Here is a 20,127-nt window from a genome sequence, read left to right on the forward strand (position 1 = left end):
TATAATAGCATTTTAAGAAGAGCGATATTTTAGGACAATATCTATAATAGCGCCCGAAAATAAAGCGCTATTAAATGTATCAGTGTGAAATTTTTAATACTGTTTTATTAGAAAGTGCTATTAATTTGGTGCTATTATAAATTAAAATTGTAATAGTATCTTTTAGAAAGAAAAAAGAGTGCTTAATGTCAGGTTATATTGAAGAAGAAGTATGATGCATAATTAGCTTTTTGGGTCTGAAGTATCGAGTAATAAGCATAGAAGATCATTGATTATTGATAGTTAATAACATCCAACAAATAGATAAACAATCAACATTGTTTATTGTCTTGATACCACTCAGACCAAAACCTCCTTCAAACAAAGGTGATAAAATAACATTATAAGATGTAGTAATCAATTCTTTGCTTATCTATCCATACAAAATTTAAAATGCAAGAATATAATTTGTTAAGAAGATTGAATGTTCATTCAAAAATATTTAGATCAATAGAAGATTTTTTCCCGTATACCATTTTTGAATAAATTTTTTTGGATCATAAATGCCACTTTTCGTAAAGAATAGATTTTTTTCCGTATACAAATATTATTTTTGTTTAAGTATCATTTACAAAAATATTTGGATCAATATTAAATTTCGTATATAAAAATATCTAGATCAATAATAAATTTTTTCCCGTATACCATTTTTGTATAAAAAATATTTTATCATAAATATCACTTCTTGTATATAAAAATATTTAGATCAATAATAAATTTTATTTCCGTATACAGAGTTCATTTTTATTTAGGTATCGTTTACAAAAATATTTGGATCAATAGTTAATTTCGTATATAAAAAATATTTAGATCAATAGTAGATTTTTTCCCGTATACCATTTTTGAATAAAACTTTTTGGATCATAAATACCATTTTTCGTAAATAATAGATTTTTTTCCGTATACAAATATTATTTTTGTATAGGTATCATTTACAAATATATTTGGATCAATATTAAATTTTTGTATTTAAAAATATTTAGATCAATAATAATTTTTTTGGCTTATTCCATTTTTTAATAAAAAATATTTGAATCATAAATAGCATTTTTTGTTTATAAAAATATTTAGATCAATAATAGATTTTTTTTCCCCGTATATGAACTTCATTTTTGTTTAGGTATCATTTACAAAAATATTTGGATAAATAGTAAATTTCGTATATAAAAATATTTAGATCAATAGTAAAATTTTTCCGTATACCGTTTTTGAATAAAAAATATTTGGATCATAAATACCATTTTTCAAAATAATAGATTTTTTTTCGTAAACAAATATGTTTTTGTTTATGTATCATTTAGAAAAATATTTGGATCAATATTAAATTTTCGTATATAAAAATATTTAGATAAATAATAGATTTTTTGAATTAATTTTTTCCGTATACCATTTTTGAATAAAAAATATTTGAATCATAAATATCATTTTTCGTATATAAAAATATATAGATTAATAATAGATTTTTTTTGTGGAAGAAAGAAGTGACAAAGTGATGAAAGAGAAAAAAAATAGAGAATGGAGAGAGATTTGGTAAGTTTGATAAAATATGAGAGTTGTATTATTTTAATAATAAAATTAAGAATTTTATTGTGCAAAGACTAAATAACCACAATTTTAATGTGGTGGCAAAAAAATCAAACAAGGGTATTATAGACTTTTCCACAACCATTAATTTTCTTATATTATAAATGTGCCTCAGCCTAGATCCAAAAGTGCCTCCACCATAAAGCTTATATTTAGTTGGACCTATGTGTTAACTAGAGTTATAACCTTATTCTTGAATGGGATGGTAAATTACTTAAAAAAAATTCTTGGAAGCTTTTCAAAATAACATAAGGATATTTATATAAAAGTGTAGTTGTGAATGATTGTCTTACCAACTGATATGTATGTCAATTTACCCTTATCCACCAACATAAATAATTACCTACTAAGTGCATTTTCATCATTGTTGAAGAGCAAGGGAGACAAAGGATGTCCTTGCCTCACTCCTCTCAAGCAAGAAAAAAATCACATAGTTTTTTCCTTTACCATGATTGATAGTTTAGCTGAATGTAGAATGGTAAGTATTCGATCACAAATTTTTTGATAAAATTCAAATTGAGCAAGAACTTTAATTATATATTGCCAATATGAATTATTAAAGGTTTTTCTAATGTATATCTTTGAAGTCATACAACATCCAAATTATTTTTGTTCTAATATATATATTATATATATATATATATATATATATATATATATATATATATTACTGGGTTTTGAAGTAATCTCAATCTACTCATAAATATGTCTCTCTCTAATGTAACCTCTTTGGTGTTCTAAAAATATTTAGGAGTTAAGATGGCCAACATGTCTACAATTATTTCACTAATGATTTTGAATTGAAAATTTGCAAGAGCAGAGGTCTATAACGCTCTATACAATCTACCCCACATTTTTTAGGTATCAAAGTCACATTGATTGAATTAATATTAGGAAGGATCCAACCTTATTCAAAGTATTGATTCACTGAATTGATCACATCCATCCGTAATATGTCCCATTAGGTTTGGAAAAAAATCTCCCAAACCCACCAGGGTTTAGAGAAGAATTATCATTCATATAAGCACTACATTCTAGTGAGATACTCTCTTCGTATCAACTTATAAGCAAAAAAATACTTATTTTTCATGTTACAAATTATAAGCAAAAAACAGCAACTTTATTTCATTTAACCATTTTATTCTAAAAAATTCATGTTTTACAAGGTAAAATAAAATGCAAATCACATTTAATTTGATTTCTCTCTCATTTTTTCCATAAACAACAAACAATAAAAATTGTTTTTACATCTTCCTATAAAACATATTTCAAAAAAGATAAAAAAATGTAAACTTTCTTAATAAGTGTGAAATATTGGATTTTTGCTTATAAATTGGTACGAAGTAGTATTCATTATTCACGTGAGTTATAATTTTTGGGAAAGTTCTCTCCACCATATTAGTGTAGCTACAATAATTTTTTGAGTTAAACAAATTTTTGTAGAAGTTAATAACAAAGTTATTTAATTCAATGCCCTTGTCTAAAAAAATTATTTATGTGCCTCTGGTGATTTTGTTACTAGCATACTCATTTTGATTATGTTGTGCAAAAACTTTGTATTTATATATTTATCCTTAAACCACTTAATCCTTACCTTGTGCCTCAAAAACTGGTCTTGCATATGCAATGTCTTATCTAAAAAATTATGAGCAGTTTTTCCTCCTACCCAAGATCATCATTGTAACCTGCACCATTAATCAAATTTTGTATCATGTTAACTTCATTAGTAGCTTGAGTTACTTTAAGATGAACATTTTCATGTATTTATTTTTTCTATTTCTTAAGAATAGGTATAAGAGATCTCAACAGAGCAAATAAAACAAACATAGGGCAACCAACCACACTAGTATTCCAATTATCAACAATCATTTGGTTGCATCTATCATCTAGAATTTAAGACTTCATAAATTTGAATGATCTTGAAGAATCAAACTTACCTTGATCACTATGGATAAGAATAAGGTAATAGTCTGAGTGATTCTTGATCAAAGAGGAGCAATTGATTGTATTCCAATTATCTCGACAATTTTGATTACAAATGAATATGTCAAGCCTAACAAAAGAGTAAGCACCACCTTTCCTCCCAATAGTCCAAGTGTAATAGCTATAATTAGTGCAAAGATGCATACGTTTATTTTGATTTCTCTAACTAAGAAACTCATTTGTGGATTTTTTTTGCAGGGAATCTATCAAATTTCTCATAGGAACCAATAACTGCTTTGAAATCACCTAGCATGCACCAAGGGTCAGGATTTCCCTGTTGAAGATTGGTAAGGTCATTCCATAACTTACTTCAAGTCACTTGAGAATTACCTGCATATAAAGCTACAAAGAAGAATTTAGTTTGATCCACTTTTATAGAAAATATTACATGTGGTTCAAATATACTCAACACAATGAGATTCATACCTATTGCACAAAAACGCCTCATTGGTATGAATCATGAATATGTCTAAAACCTAATGAAAATATTCTAAGTATTATTTGTTTACAATACTCCATAGGGAAATGAGCATAAGGAATCATGGTTCAAAACTCAAAAGCAAGTCAAAATTTCTTGATCACATAGATTTTTAATATCCAACCTAGGATCAAGGTTTCCTACTCCTATAGCATTCCCATAAAAGGCTATCATTGAATGGTTTTGTGTTCACCCGACATGGATCAGGTAAGTTTTTTTATTCACCTACCTTTTTCTTTAACACAATAAGTTCTTCCTAAAGTGGCTCAAGAGAAATTCCTTTATCATGCCAAAGTTTATTACTTTTTTCTAAATGCAAATCATAACATGAATCCCTCACAAAATTATTACTACTATTTTTCATAACCACAAGATTAGGACAAGGTTTTTCCCTTCTATCAGCAGCTATCTCTTTCTAAAACACTAAATTTTTATTCAAATCATTAGCATTCTCTACTATTATTTCTTTTTCATTCAAAGAGTTTGTTCACGATAAAAGCTCGTCATTAGCATTAACCTCATTCTCTGGATGAATGGGAACAACAAAGTCATCCTTCTCCATATTCACTATGACATTTATAGATTCATCATTATCTATGTCCTTTAGATTATCATTAACTGGTATAGACTGTTTAAACGTTTTAGGCGTGTATGTTGTAGATTCTCTAATCAGTGGCTTCTTAACATTCTTCCCTTTCGACTTCCACCATTTATCAATATAATGACCAACACACATACAAAATTATGGATGTTCGTGGTTCATGAACTGCACTGAACCGAACCACATAAATGGTCAATTTATATTTTAATAACCACATTTATAACAATTCAGTTAATTGTTAAAACAGTTTTAATTCAATTATAAATTGGTTTAAACCGGTTTGTTTATTTAAACCAGTTTAAAACCAGTTTGTATATATAAACTGGTATAAAACCAATTTATAGTTATATAACCAATTTTATGTTAAAAATTATTTTAAAATTAATCTATTTTAAAATTTATTTAAAAAAATCTTATATATATATATATATATATATATATATATAGTTCTGGACTGGGCCGAGCAGGCCCAGCTCTTCTCACCAGCCGAGCAGGCCCAAGTCATTTGGGCCCATTTACTGGGTAACCGTCAAGAGTTATCCATGCGCGAAGACCACGCGTCACGCTTCGGCGAAGGATTCGGTCAACCATCTCCGAACTCTACGCCATGCTCATCCAGAACGTGACTCTCCTGCTGACTCAGCCCTAGCACGGGACGTTCGGGCAGTTCCCTAGCACTTGGGCCTCCAATTGGATTTGGCCCAATTAGGGAACCTTGGCCCAGCGCTGGGGGCTATAAATACCCTCTTTCACTAGAGGGTCAGGGATTCCATTCTTCACTCTCAACCCTCATTCTCTGATAGCTACTAACTTAAGCATCGGAGAACCTTGCAGGTACCCCCCCCCATCTTGCTCTTCAAGCCAGATTCCGCTGCCTTGACGATTCTTTAATCAGGTACGATCAGTGGCACTGTCTCTGGGAATCTTGCTCCCCCTTCTTTAACAAAGATCAAAGCATTACCTTTCACGATCGTCATGGCTAACAACAACAACGTCCCAAACCCTGATCCCTTCCTCCTGGAACAGCTGATCGAGGATTCCACCCGCGAGGTGACGAATTGTCGTCGGCAGGAAGGACCGCAACATGCTCTTACCGGACAGAGAAGGCCGAGACATGAGACCTCGCAACCCCGGAGGCAACAGATTCAGAACATCCAACATGTGCACGGCCTTCAGCAAGTTCAGAATATCGAACAAGTTCCTCCCGAGGGACACGTTCAGAACGGGGAAGACGAGCAGACTCGACCCCAGACTGAACCAGAGCAACTTCAGAATGTGAATGAGACTGACGCCAGAGACGGGCACGCTGCCTCCTCATTCACCCACACCTCCGACAGACGGAGAGCCCGTCACGAAGAAGAGGAAGAGCCACTCAACATTCCCGAGGATGCTGACCCCATCACCGTCCGTCTGCTCAAAGAGCTGCAGAAGACGAACAGCCTCCTCCAAATTCAGGACGACCGCATTCACGAGCTGGAAAGGAAGCGACGATATCGTTCCCCTCCGCGGAGACGCCATCGGTCACGTTCCTATTCCTCCTCGCGCTCGCCTCCAAGGAGATATCGCAAGCGCTCCCCGTCCTCGTCTCGCTCCCCACCTAAGAGGAACCATCGTCAGAGGTCTTATTCCCGCTCTCCACCTCGAAAGAGTCAGAAGATTCAGAAACCTGAAACCACTGAAGCCAGGAGCCTCTCACCCGAGAAGGAACACCGAGGCCCCTCCAAAGCTGTGTTGAAACCCCGCGAGCATTCTCCTCCAAAAGACAACCGCAGAATCTCGGGCAAAACACACACAAAATCCAAGCGGGGCAGACATTCAAACTCCCCCGGACCTAGCGACGAAGAAGATTTCCGCAGTCCCTTGTCTGAGCGCATCCGGCGAGTTCGTCTCCCGCGAGGTATGGAAAAACCACCCGTCTTGGATCAGTATGACGGGACCACCGACCCCGACGACCACATAAGGAGCATCGAAGCTGTCATGGACTACCATGTTGTCCGGGGATCCATCAAATGCCGCATCTTTCCGACCACCTTACGAAAAGGAGCGATGACATGGTACAGGAATCTGCCTCCTGACTCCATCCACTCCCGAACTGAACTGAAAGACCTTTTCCTAAGCCACTTCACGGCGTCTCGTCGGCAACCAAAGTCGGAGGCGAACCTTGAAGCGGTACTCCAAGGTACCAACGAACCTCTAAGAGACTACCTCGACAGGTTCAACAAAGAAGCCATCCAAGTGCAGACGACAGACTACATGAAGAGGTACCTCCTCGAATGAGGACTCCTCCCCGGAAGTGACTTTAGGAAGGCCATCATGATTGAGAAGGTCCACTCCATGAACGCCCTCCTTCGCAAAGCTCAAGCTTTCATCGCATTCGAGGAGGGAGAGGCTGCTGCCATCAAAGCCTCGCGAGGCAACGACGCCGCTCGCAGTTCAAACTATGAGCACTCAGGCTCCAAGCGAGGGCATGAAAAAAGGAAAGACGACAGGTCTCTCGACATCAAAGAGCGCCGAGGACCATCTGGTCGCTTCAACGACTACACCCCTCTGAACGCCTCACGGGAGAGGATCCTGGCCGAATGCCAAAACACCGACTTCAAGAAATCAAACATCAGGCCCCCGAAGTCAAACCCTGCAAGGCCAGGAACCGACAAGTCAAAGTACTGCAAATACCATAAAAGTCACGGCCATCTGACCGAGGAATGCATTCATCTCAAGGATGCCATTGAAACATTGATCAAGGAGGGTCGCCTTTCGAGGTACACAAAGAAAGGGGAACCTTCCCGAAGGGACGACCAAAGAAACTCTGACGAGGGGAACTCGCCGGATAACAGGCCCTTGCAAGTAGCCCTGTCCGTCACCCGACCAGAAGATTTCATACCATCGGTCGGGGTGTCTACTGCAAATGGGAAAGATTCCCATTCGCCATGGTCGTCTCCAACGGCGGGGATCCAGGCTCCCTCACCATCAGTTCAGTGAAGAGAAAGTTCGATGAATTGCTCAGCGCCAACGCGGACCTCGGCCCTACGCTACGAAAGTTCCGGGGAAAGTCAGAACCAATCACCTTCTACCTGGAAGAACTTCCCGGCGGAGCTCCAAACGCCACAATTCCCTTGCTCGTCCAAGCCAGAATGGCAAACTTTGACGTCCGACGAGTCCTGGTCGACGAAGGCAGCTCGGTCGACATCATGTATTCCCACCTCTTCTGGACACTCCAGCTGGACGACTCACACCTCACTCCCTATGTGGGTTCGGACCTCCAAGGTTTCAACGGAGCGACCACCAAACCCTGGGGTTACGTCGAGCTGATTGTAACCTTCGGAGAAGGGGAGGCCTCTAGGCAAGTCAAAACCAGATTCTTGGTGATCGACTGCAAAACCCTGTACAATTGCATTATCGGGCGCCCCACTGTGGCCGAGCTAACCGCCGTCCCCTCCACTGTCCACCTGAAGATGAAGTTTTACACGAGAACAGGACGAGTGGCCACCATCAACGCCGATATTGAAGCTTCCAGGAGAATCTTCGACGCCTCCGTCAAGGGACTAGAACTGATCGCCCCTCCACCCAGCTCCAACAAAAAGCCAAGGGCCAAAGACAAACATCCTCGAGAAGACCAGCATCAGACTACCAACGTCAGCTCAGTCGACCTCGATGCACGGTTCACAGAAGAAGAACTGAAGATAGGGGAGGAAACGCGATCAAAGGCACCTCATCCCGTCCGACCTGTCCCAGACGGAGATTTCGAGCTTGTCCCCTTGGGCGACAACCCCGACAAAGCGGTAAAGATCGGTAAGGGCATCCCAGACCTACCAAGGAAGCAGCTCGTGGCCTGCCTTCGAGCCAATGCAGACTTGTTCGCCTGGAGCGCCGCAGAAATGCCTGGACTCGACCCCGAGGTCGCCTACCACCACCTCTCCATCGATCCAGCCGCGAAGGCCATAGTTCAACGTAGGCGTCGGCAGTCCCCCGAGAAAGCGGAGGCTGCCGAGAAAGCTGTAAAAGACCTCCTAGAGGCAAATTTTATTTCCGAGGCCAAGTATTCAACTTGGCTCTCAAACGTTGTACTTGTTAAGAAATCTAATGGAAAATGGAGAATGTGTGTTGATTACACTGATGTTAACCGGGCATGTCCAAAATACGCCTATCCTTTACCTAACATTGATAGACTGGTCGACAACTCGGCCGACTATAAACTATTGTCTTTTATGGATGCTTATTCAGGTTACAACCAGATCCCCATGGCGAGGAGCGACAAGCAGTGCACGGCGTTTATGACCGAGTCGGGCAACTATTACTACAACGTAATGCCCTTCGGCCTCAAAAACGCTGGGTCCACGTATCAACGAATGATGAACAAAGTGTTCCGAGGAGAGATCGGCAACACCCTCGAAGTATATATGGACGATATGATCTTCAAATCTCGAGAAGACACCGACCACACCTCCCATCTCGAGCGGGTGTTTGAGCGGGCCAGGTCCTGCAAGATGCGCTTCAACCCGGAGAAGTGCACCTTCGGTGTCCGAGCAGGCAAATTCCTCGGTTTCTATTTGACCGAACGGGGAATAGAGGCCAACCCGGATAAATGCCGAGCATTCTCTGAACTCCCCACTCCTAACAATAAAAAATCCATCCAAGTTTTAAACGGGATGCTCACCGCACTATCACGATTTGTCGCGAAATCCGCCCAACACGCCCTCCCTTTCTTTAAACTACTACGTAAAGAAGCGGTCTTTGAATGGTCCGAAGAATGCGAGCAAGCACTTTCACACCTCAAGCAAGTGCTCTCCAAACCGCCCGTCCTTTCTCGACCCGATGACAACGAGCCTCTGTACCTTTACTTAGCCGTTTCAAACTGTGAATACAAGATCACACTCACAAAGATGTTTTTGATTCATGGCAAACTCAATAAGCATACAAGCGATAAGGCACAAGCAGAAGAACTCAAAGAAAAGCAAGCATTGGTCACTCATAACAGAGCAGGTCGACCTACTATGCATACAGGTCGACTCAACACAAGCAAAATAAGAGAAACTCAGAAAAACAGCAGTCGGGTCGACCTACTCCCAACACAGGTCGACCTAAAATGAAGAAATTTACATATCATTCTGCTAGGTCGACCTACACAACAACTAGGTCGACCTAATTTGAGGAAATGTCCCCAAAACGCATCTGAAGTGGATTCTGGTCGACCTACTTCTTTAACAGGTCGACCTAACTGGGAACAAATGACATCCAAAGGATATGCAGCTCTGTTAGGTCGACCTAAGCACCACAAGAGGTCGACCTAACTGATCAAAAATACCAAAATTTCTGTTCTTCTTAGCTCCATTTGTTATGCACTCATATATATCATCAAATGTTCATCATTGCATAATAACACCAACGACTGAAAGATACACAAAGTCTTCTCATCTTCGTTCTTCGTCATCTCCAACACAATTACACATAATCATTCTTGCGTTGAGGGTTAGTGATCGAGTTCGATAACGTCCATGGAACGGAATTGAAGATTCCTAGTGGGTGAAGATTTGTGGGGTTTTTGGTGAATAAAATCTGAGGGTTTTGTCCTCCAAGATAGGTGTTTCTTGGGGGTTTTTATCAAGAGGTTTCATCAAGGATCCATCTGAGTGTGAAGATTGAAGAACAAGGGTTCAAGGAAATTCAAGACACTGCAGAAAAGGGATCGAGTGAAGCTCTTGGATCACCTTGATCTGACTCAAGATTAAGGGGGAAGAAGATTCTAAGGATCGATAATTTCGGTTTATTGTTTATCGCTTTGCTTTCTTCTTTGTATAAACTGCTTTCAACATTAATGAAAGATTTCCCAATTTCAATTTGGAATTGGGGGCAGACGTAGTCGTAGCGAGGACGATCGACGAACTGCCTGAACAAATATCGTGTTCTTGTCGCTTTTATCTTTTCATTTACGTTCTGTTCATATTTGGTCATAATTGCAAAATTGATTAACGATTCAAGTGTTAAAATTGTGAATTAAAGTTCTGCATAAACATCACAATTCACCACACCTTGAATCATCATCAATTTGAACATTATCACCAAGTGTTTGTCCTTTTGCTTATTCCATTATTACTGCATTGCAAATCAAAGTTTGTCAATTTAGAAGTTAATTGATTTTCAGTTGTGAAACGTATTGATTCGATAACATATCACTTCATCATTAATCTCAATTATCTTGTGGTTTTGTAACATATACGACCCTTGCAATAGCGGTCCGGAATAGACGCAAGTCGATTCAGAACCGCTTTCGCTCTAGTTCGAAATAATTCCGGAAAAACTTCGTGAGATCTATTCACCCCCCCTCTAGATCCTCAGGCCAGCGTCTAACAAGTGGCATCAAGAGCTTGGTTAATTCCGTGCTACGTGAAACACTTATTGGAAAGATGGCTTCCGGACCTAAAGGGGCTCATAATAGAGCTCCAGTTTTCAACGGTGAAAACTACGGCTATTGGAAGGACTGTATGTGTGTCCATATCAATGCAATTGATAGGAACATCTGGACAGCTATTGTTAATGGTCCCTTTTAGATCACCATAACAAATGCAGCTGGTGCAGTTGTTCCAAAACCAGAAAATACTTGGGATGCTGAAGATGAAAAGAGATATGCATACGATTGGAAAGCGAGAAACATTCTAATCTCAGCTCTAGGAGTTGATGAATACTATCGCGTTTCCCATTGTAGATCCGCTAAAGCTATGTGGGACACATTGCAAGTTGCCCACGAGGGAACGGATGATGTCAAACTAGCTAGGATCAATACGTTAACTCAAGAGTTCGAACTGTTCCACATGGAAGATGGTGAATCCATCTAAAACATGCAGAAGAGATTCGTTCACCTGAAAAATCGGTTAAATTCTCTTGATAGACCTGTTTCCAATGCAGTTGCTACTAACAAAATCTTAAGATGTTTGAACAGGGAATGGCAACCCAAAGTTACAACAATAAAGGAAGCAAATGATCTAAACACTTTAGACATTACCACTCTCTTTGGTAAACTAGAGGAACATGAACAACACCTTAAATGCCTTGACATGCATGAGAAAAGGGCAAAGAAAGAAAAGAACATGGAGAAAGAGGTAGAGAAGAAGTCAATAGCTCTAAAGGCTTCAAGCTCCAAGACCTCAAGACAAGAGCTAGAAGATAGTGATACAAGTAATGACGAAGACTCCGATGATGAGGAAATGGGACTGTTTGTGCGAAGATACAACAAATATCTAAAGAAAAATGGAGCAAAGCATTCTGACAAAGGCTTGATCAACTATAGAAAGCAATCAAACAAGTTCAAACAAGATGACAACAACAAGGGAAAAATCAAAGGGCCTTGCTTTAATTATGGGAAACCCGGTCACTACAAACCGGATTGTCCATACCTTAAGAAGGAAAAAGAGAAGAACCAAAGCAAAGGTCATAACAAATCTAAAAGAGCCTACATAGCATGGGAAAGTGATTCATCTAGTGAAAGCTCATCAAGCGATGAAGAAGAATTAGCAAACTTATGTTTTATGGCTCATCAACACAAGAAAAAGAAAGTTGTAAGTCATCTTAAACCTGAACTTGTAGATAAGGTATCTCATGCTCAATTAAAATTAGCTTTTGAAGAACTACATAGAGATGCAATTGAAGCTTTCAAACTTTTGGCCTCAAATAAGAAAATCTTTTCATATCTTGAATCAAAAGTTGAGAAGACAGAAAAGGACATGGAAGCTTTAAAACAATCTATGCTAGACATTCAAAAGGATAAAGTTGAAATAGATCCTACATCATGGTTTGGATGTGAGACATGTCATATTTGGCAAAAAGAAGTGAGAAATCTAAAAGCCAAATTAGACAAGGCTCTACAACCAAAAGTGACCTTTGCCGTTGATCCAAATAAGTTCAAAAGATCGTATACTCCCCTATATAGTAAATACACTTTTGTACCTAAAGTATCAACAAGCAAAACAGCATATTCTCATCATATTACCTGTCATTATTGTTGCAAAAAAGGTCATACCATTGAAAAATGCAAATTTAGGAGGATTTTAGTTCCTAAAGGAGTATTTCAATGGTTGCCTAAGTGCAACAACTTCTGTACTCACCACCTAGGACCCAATGAAGATTGGGGACCTTCCATTCTAAATTAATTATGCAGGAAAAGTGTCTTGACATCGCCGAAAGGTGGTGGTTCCTTAATAGCTGATGCTCAAGACACATAAAGGGAGACATATCACTTTTGATATGTCATCTATGAAGAACTATTCTTGGCAAAGGAAATGTAGGTGACCTGGCCACCACAAATGTATAAGATACATCACACATACAAGTTAACCCGAAAAACACAAAGGACGCATTACTTGATGTGCAATTGGCAAATTGCATTGCAAGGAAATTTAAACCTATTCTAAGCAGAATAATGTTTGGGACCCTGTCCCGCATCCGGGAGAACATCAAGTAATCGATACTAGATGAGTTTTTCGCAAAATCAAGAAATCAAGTCATGGAACATTCTATCAAGACAATTCATCATCAAATCTAGGAGTATGGCACACTGACAAGAGGACTCCACACAATGATGACAAAACACCTACACATTGAGAAAGCGGTAACATGTTTATTGTTCACTTCCAAAAATTTTATTGATACTATAATATGCTATCAATTAACATGCTTATAGTGACTTCATGTATGTTTATCCATATATCTCAATTACATATATGTGTTTATCATCTCCATTCATAACATATCATGTTTTGGGCATACAAGCAAGTAACCAAGCATAAATGCATCATATAGTAACATCCCTAAGGCATTTCAAACATTTGAAGCAACTCAGGTCGACCTACCTTGCATCTGAGTCGACCTACACAAGTTTTTTTTTCATACTAGCCAAAATGCCTAGTTACGTCGACCTACCCTCCTTTTAGGTCGACCTAATCTGCATTTTTTTAAAGGCTTCTCTGTTAGGTCGACCCAGCCCTAAATTAGGTCGACCTACTGCTTAAAAAATTCCCAAATTTGGGTCTGTTGGTCGACCCGACCCATCCCCATTCATTCATAATCATTCATCTTTTCATTCCCACTCATTCTCATATCATTGTGTACGGCCAACCGTAATTCCTCAAGTTCAAAGAGTATCAAAGATCATCTCTTTTACTCTACTACTCAACAACCATGCCTCCAAAATCCAGAAAGGGAAAGGAAATTGCCTCTAGTTCATCATCTCAACCGGTAAGTGTTCTTGTTCATCCTGATTGTAGGGAAAATTTTGAGAAATGGCAGATGAAAAGAAAAATTGTTAAGAAATATACCTATGATCCAAATCTTGTCAAAAACATGCATATCCCTGATGTCGCTGCTTTGATTGAACATCAAAATATTCATCCCTTAGTGCAATGTGATACTCCGTACTGTGAAAATACCGTCAGGGCTTTCTATGCAGGATTTACAAAAGGGGATGGTTGTAATTTCCGTTTCAAAATGGGCTCTAGGTCGCATGTTGTTGACAAACGGGCTTGGATTAGTATCTTTGGCCTCAAAATTGTAGGTGATGAATTATGTATGGAAGACGGGGATGTACCGGGAATCTATGACCATGTGGCCTACATGAAGTCTATCCTCAAAGACCCTTCCGTCTTTGACAAACCTAATGAAACAATAACAGCCGGTCACCTGAAGCGAGATCCTAGGCTCCTAAATTGGGTCATCTCAAGAATCATTCGACCAAGAGCAGGAGGGTACTCAAGAATTGAAAGGAATGAAGTCATGCTCATGTATCTGCTGCAAAACAGAACGCGTATACATTGGCCTTACTTCCTAGCTGCTAAGTTTCATGAGGTCCAACAGAAAACTACAGCCCTGTGTTATGGATCAATCATTCAAACAATTGTCAATCACTTCGGCATGCGGCTTGATCACTTACACTACATCAACATACACCAATCTCAAGAATTCTCACAAACCACCTTGACTCTTATGGGATACCATTGGAATCCAGTTAGGAAAACCTACTATCTCATTCAAAAGGGAACCGGGAAGGTTATTTACAATTATGATGATCCCACGGAGTTTGGAAACAATGCAGGAAATGAAGAAGAAGGACTTGATCAAGACAATGCAAATGATGATGATCACCACATGGAAGATGTTGCACAAGATACGGATGCAAATTGGAGATATGTTCCTCCACAACAAGAGGATATCCCTTGGGGATACACGGCTCCGCCTCCGCCGGATCAAACCAACATCATTTCCATGTTAGAGAATATGCAACTCCTACAACAACAACACTTCGACACACAACAGCTCCAATTCCAACAAATGCAACAGCTCCAACAAGATCGCTATGACGAACAACAACGACAATATCAATCGTTGTACAACTTAGTTCAAGACCACAAAAGCGATTTTGAGACTTTTGCCTCCAACTCGACTCTAAGACAGAATCAGTTTGAGGAAACGGCATTGCATCGTCATGCCAACATAAGCCAACGCTTCAACACCCTCAATATATCTGTGCTTGATTTGTTGGAACAAGTTGAAGAGGATCGTCCTCATACATTTCAAAGAGGAAGAGGAAGAAGGGGCAGGCGTTAGGATGCATTCTCCATCATATCATCATATTATTGCATTTCATCTCATTATCCTTATGTTATGTTCTTACATATTGTCGTACTGTGTTTTTTTTCTTCTTCTTGGACTATCATATATGTTAAAGTGTACTTTTAAACATGTTTGGTTCTCATGGTTTCACTATCTACATTTTATCTATTATTATGAATGCTGGTAGTTTTTTTTCTATGTTTCTCTCGTTACTCTTCTGTTTTTTTTGTATCTCTTTTGATGTTGTCAAAGGGGGAGATAGATGCTGAGTGTACGGGGGAGCTCAGCTGAGTAAATAGATGCTGAGTATAGATGCTGAGTGTACGGGGGAGCCTTTACCACTTACTGCCAAAGCCTCTACTACCGGTTTGCCATCATCAAAAAGGGGGAGTATGTGAATACAAGATCACACTCACAAAGATGTTTTTGATTCATGGCAAACTCAATAAGCATACAAGCGATAAGGCACAAGCAGAAGAACTCAAAGAAAATCAAGCATTGGTCACTCATAACAGAGCAGGTCGACCTACTATGCATACAGGTCGACTCAACACAAGCAAAATAAGAGAAACTCAGAAAAACAGCAGTCAGGTCGACCTACTCCCAACACAGGTCGACCTAAAATGAAGAAATTTACATATCATTCTGCTAGGTCGACCTACACAACAACTAGGTCGACCTAATCTGAGGAAATGTCCCCAAAACGCATCTGAAGTGGATTCTGGTCGACCTACTTCTTTAACAGGTCGACCTAACTGGGAACAAATGACATCCAAAGGATATGCAGCTCTGTTAGGTCGACCTAAGCACCACAAGAGGTCGACCTAACTGATCAAAAATACCAAAATTTCTGTTCTTCTTAGCTCCATCTGTTATGCACTCATATATATCATCAAATGTTCATCATTGCATAATAACACCAACGACTGAAAGATACACAAAGTCTTCTCATCTTCGTTCTTCGTCATCTCCAACACAATTACACATAATCATTCTTGCGTTGAGGGTTAGTGATCGAGTTCGATAACGTCCATGGAACGGAATTGAAGATTCCTAGTGGGTGAAGATTTGTGGGTTTTTGGTGAATAAAATCTGAGGGTTTTGTCCCCCAAGATAGGTGTTTCTTGGGGGTTTTTATCAAGAGGTTTCATCAAGGATCCATCTGAGTGTGAAGATTGAAGAACAAGGGTTCAAGGCAATTCAAGACACTGCAGAAAAGGGATCGAGTGAAGCTCTTGGATCACCTTGATCTGACTCAAGATTAAGGGGGAAGAAGATTCTAAGGATCGATAATTTCGGTTTATTGTTTATCGCTTTGCTTTCTTCTTTGTATAAACTGCTTTCAACATTAATGAAAGATTTCCCAATTTCAATTTGGAATTGGGGCAGACGTAGTCGTAGCGAGGACGATCGACGAACTGCCTGAACAAATATCGTGTTCTTGTCGCTTTTATATTTTCATTTACGTTCTGTTCATATTTGGTCATAATTGCAAAATTGATTAACGATTCAAGTGTTAAAATTGTGAATTAAAGTTCTGCATAAACATCACAATTCACCACACCTTGAATCATCATCAATTTGAACATTATCACCAAGTGTTTGTCCTTTTGCTTAATCCATTATTACTGCATTGCAAATCAAAGTTTGTCAATTTAGAAGTTAATTAATTTTCAGTTGTGAAACGTATTGATTCGATAACATATCACTTCATCGTTAATCTCAATTATCTTGTGGTTTTGTAACATATACGACCCTTGCAATAGCGGTCCAGAATAGACGCAAGTCGATTCAGAACCGCTTTCGCTCTAGTTCGAAATAATTCCGGAAAAACTTCGTGAGATCTATTCACCCCCCCTCTAGATCCTCAGGCCAGCGTCTAACACAAACGAAGCAGTCAGCGCGGCTTTGATCCGAGAAACCAAAGACGGGCAAAAACCCGTATATTTCACCAGCAAAGCCCTACAAGGACCCGAGGTGCGATACCAACAGATCGAGAAAGTCGCCATGGCCCTAGTGATAGCGGCCAAAAGGCTGCGATACTATTTCCTCGCCCACACCATCTTCGTTCGAACAGATCAACCCATCAAGCAACTCCTCAGCCGACCAGATATGGCCGACAGAATGCTGAGATGGTCCCTCGAGCTTTCGGAGTTCGACGTACAGTACGAAAGCAGGAGGGCATTAAAAGCTCAGGCGTTAGCAGACTTTGTAGCAGAGATGACCTTGATCACCGACTCCCCGGACCCGACCAAGAAAAAATGGACCATCTACGTAGATGGCGCCTCAAGCAGTTCGGGAAGCGGGGCAGGCATTATCTTAGAAAACGACGAAGGACTCATCATCGAAGTATCTTTAGTCCTATCTTTCAACACGTCGAACAACCAGGCCGAGTACGAAGCCCTCCTTGCAGGCCTGAGACTTGCCGAGGATGTGGGCGCAAGGGAGGTCAAGATCTACATAGACTCCCAACTCGTCGCGTCTCACATCAGCGGTGATTACCAAGCCAAAAACGACGTACTCCCCGAGTACCTCACGCTCGTCAAGGATAAGATGAAAAAATTCGTCAAAGAAGAAGTCGAGCATATTCCCCGAGAACACAACTCGCGTGCCGACATATTATCCAAACTTGCGAGCACAAGAAAGAAGGGGGGAAACAAGTCGGTTATCCAGGAAATCCTACCCAGACCAAGCATAGGCGAAAACGCGCGAGCTCTACAAATATTCGCTATCGGGGACGACCATTGCTGGATGACCCCAGTATATAACTTCCTCACGAAAGACGAACTTCCCGCCGACGCGAAGGAAGCTTCAGCGATTAAGAGACGAGCTTGTTCGTACACTATCATCGAAAACAAACTATACCGACGAGGCTTCTCCATCCCTCTCCTTAAATGCATCGACGCCTCGCAAGCACTTGAAGTACTCCAAGAGCTTCACGAAGGAATCAACGGCCAACACCTCGGCGGACGATCACTAGCGAGGAAAGCCCTCAGAGCCGGCTACTATTGGCCGACCATGCAGCAAGACGCCAAAGAATACGTCCAGAAATGCGACAAATGTCAGCGTCATGCCGACATGCACCTGGCTCCCCCGAACGAGCTCAAATCTCTCTCCTCGCCTTGGCCTTTCTCCACCTGGGGAATGGACCTCCTCGGACCTTTCCTGGTCGGGTCTTACCAGAATAAATACCTAGTGGTCGCTGTGGATTACTTCACGAAATGGATAGAAGCTGAAGCGCTCGCTAAAATCACGTTCCAAAACGTACTCCGCTTTTATAAGCGGAACATACTCGCTCGGTTCGGGGTGCCACGGGCGATCATAACCGATAACGGCACCCAGTTCACGGACAGAAAATTCCAGGAGTTTATGGCCAAACTCGGGACGAAACAGCATTTCACTTCGGTCGAGCACCCTCAGACGAACGGACAAGCTGAAGCCGCCAACCGGGTCATTCTCCATGGACTAAAGAGAAGGTTGGGCGAGGCGAAAAAGGCTTGGGTCGAAGAGCTACACAGCGTCCTTTGGGCATACAGGACGACCCCACATTCGAGCACAGGCGAAACACTGTTCAAGTTAACCTATGGCACCGAAGCCGTGATCCCCGTGGAGATCCGAGAACCCTCTCGTCGGACCGAGTCACCTCTCGAGGAGGAACTCAATGACGAAGCTATGAGGGAAGAGCTCGACATGGTCGAGGAAATCCGAGCAGGATCTTCCCTCCGAGAAGCGAAATTGAAACAACAGATAGCCTTACGCCATAGCACTAAAGTTATCAAGCGCGGATTCGAAATCGGAGACTTAGTTCTCCGCAGAAACATGAAAGATTCGCGCGAGGGCAAACTAGCCCCAAACTGGGAAGGCCCGTACCGAGTTTACGATAAAACCGAAAACGGAGCGTATTACCTCGAGAACCTTCTCGGCGAAAAACTTGCTCGACCTTGGAATGCTGAAAAACTCAGACGCTATTATAGTTAGACAACCTAACGCTACCCGGCCGCTCGTAGCGAACACGAGGAAAGGCTGGGCAAGGACTCGCGCCATGGTACAAGCGCGTATGCTCCACGACAGCATCAGTCGGATACCCCCTATCAGGAGGCGAAGCCGACTATGCAGCGGGCCTTACACACAGACCCTACGCGGAAGTACCTGCACGGCAGAACCCCAGCTCGCGATGGGATCGTTCACGCCGCGAGCACGTGGCCCCGACCGCGGTCTCGAGCTCGCTTATAGCGCACACCTGCTCTGCGCACCCGGACCGTACGCTACACGCCCGGACTATAAACCTCGGCCGAGCACAAACATAAATATTCGACAATAAACATCAGATAAGCACAAATAGACATTGGAGCATAAAATGCAGAATAGTATTAAAAACCGACCAAACTGGCCGGAGATATCCAAATATTATAAAAAATTATCCGGGCATCGCCCAACTAACTTTACTTTGGCACGCAGGCCACAAAACATTGGCACGCAGGCCACTATCAAAAAGAAACTGGTCAGACGTCGCCATCCTCCTCCTCGGCACCGTTGTCCCCACCCTGCGGCTCCTGCTCATCTTCCCAGTCTTCGAACTCCGGATTTGACTCAATCTGCCCGTCCACAACCTTATTGTACGGACCGATGCCCTTCGTCACCAAGCGCGGATTGAGGACTTTCAGCTGATCCACCGCGGCTTTAAATCCATCCCCCAGGGTAGCGACACAGTCGACCTCCAGCTCCCTCACCTTGCCCAGAAGCTGGGAGCGGGTCACCAAGGCTTTCTCGTCTTCATCTTCCTCGGCAGTAGGGAGATGAGACCTCTCTAACTCAGCAAGTCGCTCACGGAGCCTTTTGCCCTCGG

Source organism: Vicia villosa, linkage group LG4 (genome assembly GCF_029867415.1).
Source record: "Vicia villosa cultivar HV-30 ecotype Madison, WI linkage group LG4, Vvil1.0, whole genome shotgun sequence".
NCBI lineage: Eukaryota > Viridiplantae > Streptophyta > Magnoliopsida > Fabales > Fabaceae > Vicia > Vicia villosa.